This window comes from Varroa jacobsoni, unplaced genomic scaffold (assembly GCF_002532875.2).
Source record: "Varroa jacobsoni isolate VJ856 unplaced genomic scaffold, vjacob_1.0 scaffold_797, whole genome shotgun sequence".
NCBI lineage: Eukaryota > Metazoa > Arthropoda > Arachnida > Mesostigmata > Varroidae > Varroa > Varroa jacobsoni.
Window position 1 is genome coordinate 334,970 of NW_019213699.1, and position 7,525 is coordinate 342,494.

Below are 7,525 nucleotides of genomic sequence, written 5' to 3' on the forward strand. Positions count from 1 at the left end.
TCCTCCACAACATGTCAATACATATCACGAGAACCATTTATGGCATCTTTTTTGATATAACTCCTACATCGTAAGGTTTCTGCATAAAGTAGGATTTAGATTGCAATTGCTCTCTTTGGACAGAAGTTTAAATGATTGGATCAGGTGCTGTTCACAACTGGTACAAGCCAACTTTAAACCACAAATTGACCTCATCTGTACTATGGCCGTTATGTGGACGCCTGTATGCGCCTATGCTGACAAACAGCATTTATCAGTGCACATATAGTAAACTATAATAAATAACTTTTACTAGTTTTATTGTATGCAGCAGACTGGTAATGAAACTGGTAGTAACTGGTTTTGAGAAACGAGAGAGATTGTTTTATGCTAGCTTTGTAACCATCGTCCCTTTTATAGTGTACTACTATGGCAACGTGTATTAAACCAATGTTTGAAAAATGGTGGGAAAGTTTAATTACCTTCTTCTAGTTTTAGGCGGTCTAGGCAGAGACTCTTATTTGTTCGTTAACGCATCGACACGTTGCTTTGCTTGGATCGAAATCCAAGTCACACAGGCATTTATCCATTAGGAGACGGAGACACACGCGCTCCATGTTTGTTTGTTTTGTTTGTTTACGGAAGTAAAATCGTTATGCTGGCAACGAGAAGTAAATAGGCATCTGTTAGGTGACAATGACTTCCCATCAAATGTAGCGAGCGTTTTTTAAGCGGTGCATTTGCCTGCTAGTTGGAACACCCTTCTCCTTCAACAAACGGTCGATTCAAATCCGAAGTTTTGCATATGCATTTTCTGCTATTCGTTGCAGTAAGATCAACTGCTATTGGCTTTATCACATGAGCGGTATTTTTTTTGTTGTTTAAAGCAGGCCGTCAGCAACAGACAAAGGACGAACAAAGCAGATGAAAAAGAAAGGATCAGTCGACGGTTTACGAAGCCGTCGTAATGATTACCTGCCATACATAAAAATAGATAAGTATATTGACTGCAATATCGTACTAGCATCCGACCACCGTTATCGTTGCCAGATTCAAATTGTGTCAAGTTTAGAGATCTATAGCAGCAGGCACGAGCTATCTGCATGCATTCATAAGAGCCACGAGAGCGTTTTTGTGGAGCCATATTTAGCAGATCCGCGTCTAAAAGAGGCGTCACATGTCAATAGATACGTAAAGCTGTGCTGTGATTGTTTAGCTCTGGTATCGTTGTCGTTGCTATTTGTAGTGATATTGCTGACGGTGCGCTTAATTGAAACGTGCGCTCAGCAGCTCGTAAAATAGTCATCAGATCTGGCCAAAGGTGCGATACGAGATTCTGCCAGTCCACGCCAACGCTGCAATGTGGAGCTCGGATTTCGCCATTGCAACAGGTTCATCATCACTCATCACCAAGTTCGTAGGCAGCTCTGCCATTGCTGCTTCTGGCTAATCTGAGCATCTTTTTTAGGTCCTCTGCCCATCTATTTTCCTGCCGAACGGTGTGGATCGCAGTCGCGATGCGGGGGGTCGAGCACTAAACGGCAACAGTAAAAACTGTCACTACTCTGTCACCCACCCCTGTAAGGCACGCCGGCTGCGACTTATTGGCTTCTGCTGCTGACTGCAGCCATCGTGGACCATTATAAACGGACAGACCAGCGGTTAGGTTGGACTCGTATCGGGGGCAAGTCCTTGGTGCTATACCTAAGAATAGGTCATTCCGAGGATCTGTCCACATCAGATGCATAACTAGTAGTGTTAAACGTAAAAAAAAGGAATTTCCAGTACCGCTACTATAACTGCAACGACAACTACTGTCACCACTATTGAAGGCTACGCCGCACTACACAGTTTTCATCATCTTCTCCTCTAGGGGTCCATACCCTTCTGCCCTTAGATAAACACTTCTTCCTATTTCGTCATAGATGACGATCAGCGCACGACCCCAAAATCCAAGGCAGGACACAAGAATTGTAAGAAATTTTACTTCAGTTTCTGCCTCCTACTCACTTGCTAGCTATGGTGACCACAACTACTTCCCGTACGCCTGCAGGCGTAACTGAACTACTGCAGCAGCAACAGCAGCGGTAGCAGCGCCCGTTTCCGCCCTAACGCTAATCGTAACAGTATTTGCTTAAACAGCGGGCGTGACCACACTCGTAGCGCTGAAGAAGCTATAGGGGAAAGTGGCGATGGCAACGGCCAGTGGGGCTTACGGCGTTGATTATGCGCAGCCATGACCAACGACTAGACCCACTGTCTCCAGTAGCACTAACTGCATGAGGGGATCGTCGTCTGGGATCACTGGTTTTGTATTTCGAGCTAGAGGCCAGCGAGATAGCCACAAGAGGCGAAGTCCTGCTAGCGCCGCCGGTCACGAATTTTGCTATTCTTTTTACTCGTCTTTTTTCGTTTCTACTTCTATGGGAATGGCTGCAGCTGACGGAATAACAACGGTTGCAACAGGACGCGTTAGCTCATTTACCCCTCAGTAATAATCATCATCGCCGTCATTGCCATCATCAACGTCATCTTCAATATCACCTGTAGTAAGAGTAGTTTAAGAAAAGTCGTAAAAATCTCCCGCAGTTAACCCACATGAATTTGTCGCACCTATAAGTCATGGCTTAGCATTAAAATGAGTGAATCGTCGACAAATGACAGCATATTGATAGTATCGTATCGACGTTAGATCCGAGCGTGTGTTCTGCGTACGAGTATTTGTGGAGTGCGACTTTATGAGCCAAATATAATGAACAATGTTATTTGTAGAAACGAAAGTTCGATAGCATGGGCTAGCCATTTCAAGTAGTCGGCACTCCGCCGATATTTATTATATATTAATGTTAATAATACTGTATAAGATAATCGATAGAGACGTGCAAGAAAGCGTATGTATTATATCAAATTATATCTCTTTGTACGCCCTATTAAGACCGTGACAGAACCTCTGTGAACTTCTTATAGAGGTTGTTACAAACATGTGCGTTCAAAATTACGCTGACTCATAATGCGTGTAAGCTTCCCAATCATCTATATTATTAGACGCTTTTTTCGTCTGTTACAATTATTGTATATCTATATGTTATATTATAGAGGCGAACCTATTGGTTTTCAAAATAAAACAACTGACCTGGTTTTTTTAATTTACTTAACATCCGCATTACACAACAACAGTTCACTGTTAAATAGTGTCTGCAGGCCAAGCCATATCCCGTTGCAGAGGCCAACTGAGATTCCTCTGAACATCTTGCTTCAATCCCTAAACGTAAACAGATTCTCTTCCTGTTGCAAGCCCGTACCATGCATAGCGATGGACGACAGAAAAATGCGGACTGAGCCTCTCTAGAAAACTGCAATGTAGGGACTCAAGGAGAATCTGTGTATACTGCAGACTCGACAAGACGATATGACACTCGTTTCTGTTGAGCATCGCTTTTGGTCGCCAAGCAAATGTCATGGCGTGATGACCATTGGTCAAAGCTTTTGCAACAGCAGACCAAGCGCGTGAACTCGATTCAACGTGAGACGTGTTCAACATGAAGACATAACAGATCCACCGCAGAATGTCAGTAACGATCTCGTTAATCTCTCGTTTAATCATATCGTTTCTGTATGGCAACTCTTACGCAAGTCGGCAAAACACTTCAAAGACGCAATCAAACTATAATAATATAACGTCATCAAATAGTCACAACTCAGCCAGGTGTTACACGTTCCGTATGATGTGGTTAGAATTTTTGCAGATACTTGCAATGTAACACATGTTTTTGTTGAGGTATACAGCAACATAAGCTAGCACTATATGGCGTCATCTAGGTCCTTATATATAATGGTTTGTATAATGTAACTTGGAACATAACAATTACGAGCTCTTTGCTCACATGGCAGGAGGAAAAAAATTCCATAATCAATACCGTAACACGTTTCTACCACCTTTGCGTATTTCTCTTTTTTTTGTCAATATATTCATGTTGCGAAAATACTTTTTATGTGGAAATTCTTATGTGGAATTACTTATTAGGCGGTTAATTTGAAAAGATTATAAATGACAAATCACCACAAACGTTGGACCCCGTTCCGCAGACATTCGGCATATATGTAATTATATCTATGTAAATGTAGATAAAGTTAGTTTTGGCTTGTTTTAGTTAAGTTTATGAGCTAAGCTATCAATCTCTCGTAAGTTGGTCATTTTTGACCACTCATGTGGTAGCCTGCTGATTGAGTGTTCGGTTGCCGTCGATTAAAAGCTGAATCTTCGTTTATCTCCCAGTCTTCTATACAACGCACTATGTAATGAATCATAGAAGTACCTTTTACTAAAATGAATTTTGTTACATATTCGTAGTAAAATACAGTTTTGGAAGATTGGATTTCCGCAACTAAAAATCTGACAACAACTCAGCCCTATACCCCAGATTTGGAAATCAACTCAAATTGTCATCCGGAAAGAGGATTTAATCTAGCTTCTTTTATCTGTGCACTATATATTATTATATCTGCTTTATCTCAAGATGTATCTTCACGTAAGATTTGGCTAAGACATCTTTTGGTATGGCCAAGTTGTCAGGAACCTTTGATTTTCTATTCTCCTTAGTGATACAATCGTCGGCTCGATCGACTTCAGCTCAAAAAGGAGAGTCGTCAGGCCGGTGTAAGGTACACATTTTGGCGCAGAAGCCATCGAAAATCTACGTGTCGCGCACTTGACAGAATGGCTGTGACCATAGCCATTGTTGGCCCACATGTTCTCCTTATCAGCCCATAATGGTATCTCCGTAGAGATTTTCTGGCAGGTGGACGAATAGATTTTCGCGGATGCATCTGCCCTCGCAGTGATAGATTTTTGAAAAGTATTGGAATACAAGCGTTCGTAAACGCGAAAGAATGCCGCGGTGAAAGTTGCGCGTTGTGTCGACAGTCATAATCGTCGGTAGTAGTAAAAGTGACTACAGCATTAGACAGGTGCTTCACTGTGGCGACGCGTACGCTGAACTAATTTTTTTGGATGGCATCCAATGACGCATCGCTATGTAAAGAGCTAGCTAGAGAAAAAGGTAGAAACCGCGAGAGAGGTGCGATAGGGAACTAAGGGAGGGGCGCAAATGGGGTACAAAACCGAATCTCGACGTCGCAGGTGAACGGCCAGCTGCCAACTGCCCGTCAACTAAAACACTTGTAGTAGTCGTATCAGTAGCGGTAGAAGTAGCGTCAATAATTGGACGACACCAGAGAACCGCATAATCATCTAGAGAAAGCTCATGCTAGACGACGAACACGGCGCCGACGAAGTTGTTGTGAAATCACACTGTGTCATCACCAGCAAATGGCCAGTCAATGATTTCGATTTTCTGTTTTCCGTCTATATACGCGCCGTCATTGACGGCTAAGGAGGCCAAGACGCCCCCCTCCCCCCCGCGGTGGCCGTGCGTCTGGTGATCGTGCAATCGTGCAACGAATCATTATCATATTAAAGACAAAGTATAAGTATGTATACGCATGTCTATGTACTAAGATGTAACGATACGAACCGACTTCCTGCGCTTTGCGGGTACCAGAAAGTGTCGAAGAATGTATTCAAAATCACAAGCACAATAAGCATCTTCCAACATTTTTTGTTGTCTAAGAACCGAGCCGTTCTCTTATTTGAACTGCGAAACATTTTGGCTAACATTTACTGTGTTTGCTGCTTAGGGAGAGAAATTGCTCGTGTTCTCTGTTTTCTGTAGATGTTTTCGGATGAACGCTTATATAGATATTGGCGTAATATAGCGCACATTTGGGTTTGTTATTATCATTTCAAAAGATCCTACGTCTTGCCAGTTCGAGTAATGATTTCCTATTTAATTATATTGCCACAAATGCGAATGGGTCAATTTAAACTTAAAGTTAAAAAACGAACGATATATGAGGCAGAATATACACTAGAGCTTATATATATTCTATTTGAAATCAACAGCAACATCACAAACCCAATACATTGAACGTTGACGTGTGGGTGGGTGTTTGTTAATAGAAATGATAGACAGTGGTAATTCATGTTATTAGTGGCACCCTATTGCTGCTCTTTCAATGACATCAAAGAGCACTCGTTTATCTAATTGGCTTAACCAAAGTTGTCATTCAATAGCGAACGGTAACGCAACGATAGCGGTTGATAGTTGAAAGCGTTGTTTATCGAACGCAAACGGTCCCTTTTATAAAGAAGCGTCTAAGGTCGATACGTATTTACATGTACATGATCACAAGAACAAACTTCCTATACGTGTACGACATGCTACGACACGTATGGCATCCTGGCGTTTCGAAGCCTTGAATTGTCATTGAAGAGCATTACGCAAGAGCATTGGCGTCAAAGGTGAGCTTATCTGCCCGTGTATGCACACGTTGCTGTCAGCAACTGCTGGAAGTAAAAGTTCAGTAAAGAGAAATAAAAAGGAAGACTTTGAAGGAGTCGAATGTGGGTAAACGATGTTCAAAAATCAATGTGTGCAACGTACAGGAGAGATAGCAGTAAGACAAGCGAAAAGGAACCAAAGCGATATAAGACGTGGAATCCAACGGCAAAAACGGAGGATGCTGCCCTCACTTCGGGCAGCAGTGGTAACAAATCGAAATCAATGACCACTTTTGTTTCTACTCCGCATCAGGATAGGCGGCGGAAATCTACAAACAGCCTATCGAGGCACACAGTTATCTCCCGCCCAGCCCATTCGATTATCCAAGGGTGAATTGGGTCGATAGGGTGTTGATAATCGGCTGGCATGCACTACATATTCAAAGTACTAGTTGATTAGCAAGCTCGTTGCGCTCAGCAATATTCGAAGCACTAGAAATTGGAAAAGGTGAAAATTGCGATCCTCACTATTTGCATTTTGGCCTTCGTTTTCAGCAACAGCACTAGCGGTGATAGTATGAGCAGAGATGGCGACAACAGCAGCTCCGCTAGTAGTTCAGACAAAAATCACTCATTGTCACCAGGGGTATGGGGTACGAAATTGGTGGGGACTCTGGCAGCAGCTATGGCGACAGTCGTGAGACGACGACAGGGCAAGGAACTCTTGCCATGGAGCTAGGAAAGCTCACCAGTTCCGCGTGCGGCAACTCGACTGAACGGTTAAGTCCCAGTAGCCGTTACCCATGCTGACACTGCTGCTGGCTACGACTTTAAATGACTGGACAGCCACTAACAATGTACGTCCACAGCACGAGTGAACAAATCAGAGAGACGAACGAAAGCAACAACAACAACAACAACAACTTCTCGACATTATCACGGAATAGCATTTGCCCTGGCAATCGCCCACGCGGTGTCTGGCGTTTGCGTAGTTCCCTAGTTAAAACAAAGTAAGTTCGGACAAACATCGGAGAAAACTGTATGTGTGCGGCCGGTTTCAGCAGTATTTACGATAGACACACATGAGCTTATATTATCCATCGAGTAGTATAGTTAGGGTTCTTATCAGCTAACCCAAACACCCCCCGTTCAGCTTTTATTTTTGCTTCCTTTATTCACCTGCTTTACGTGTGTGTATATGCATAT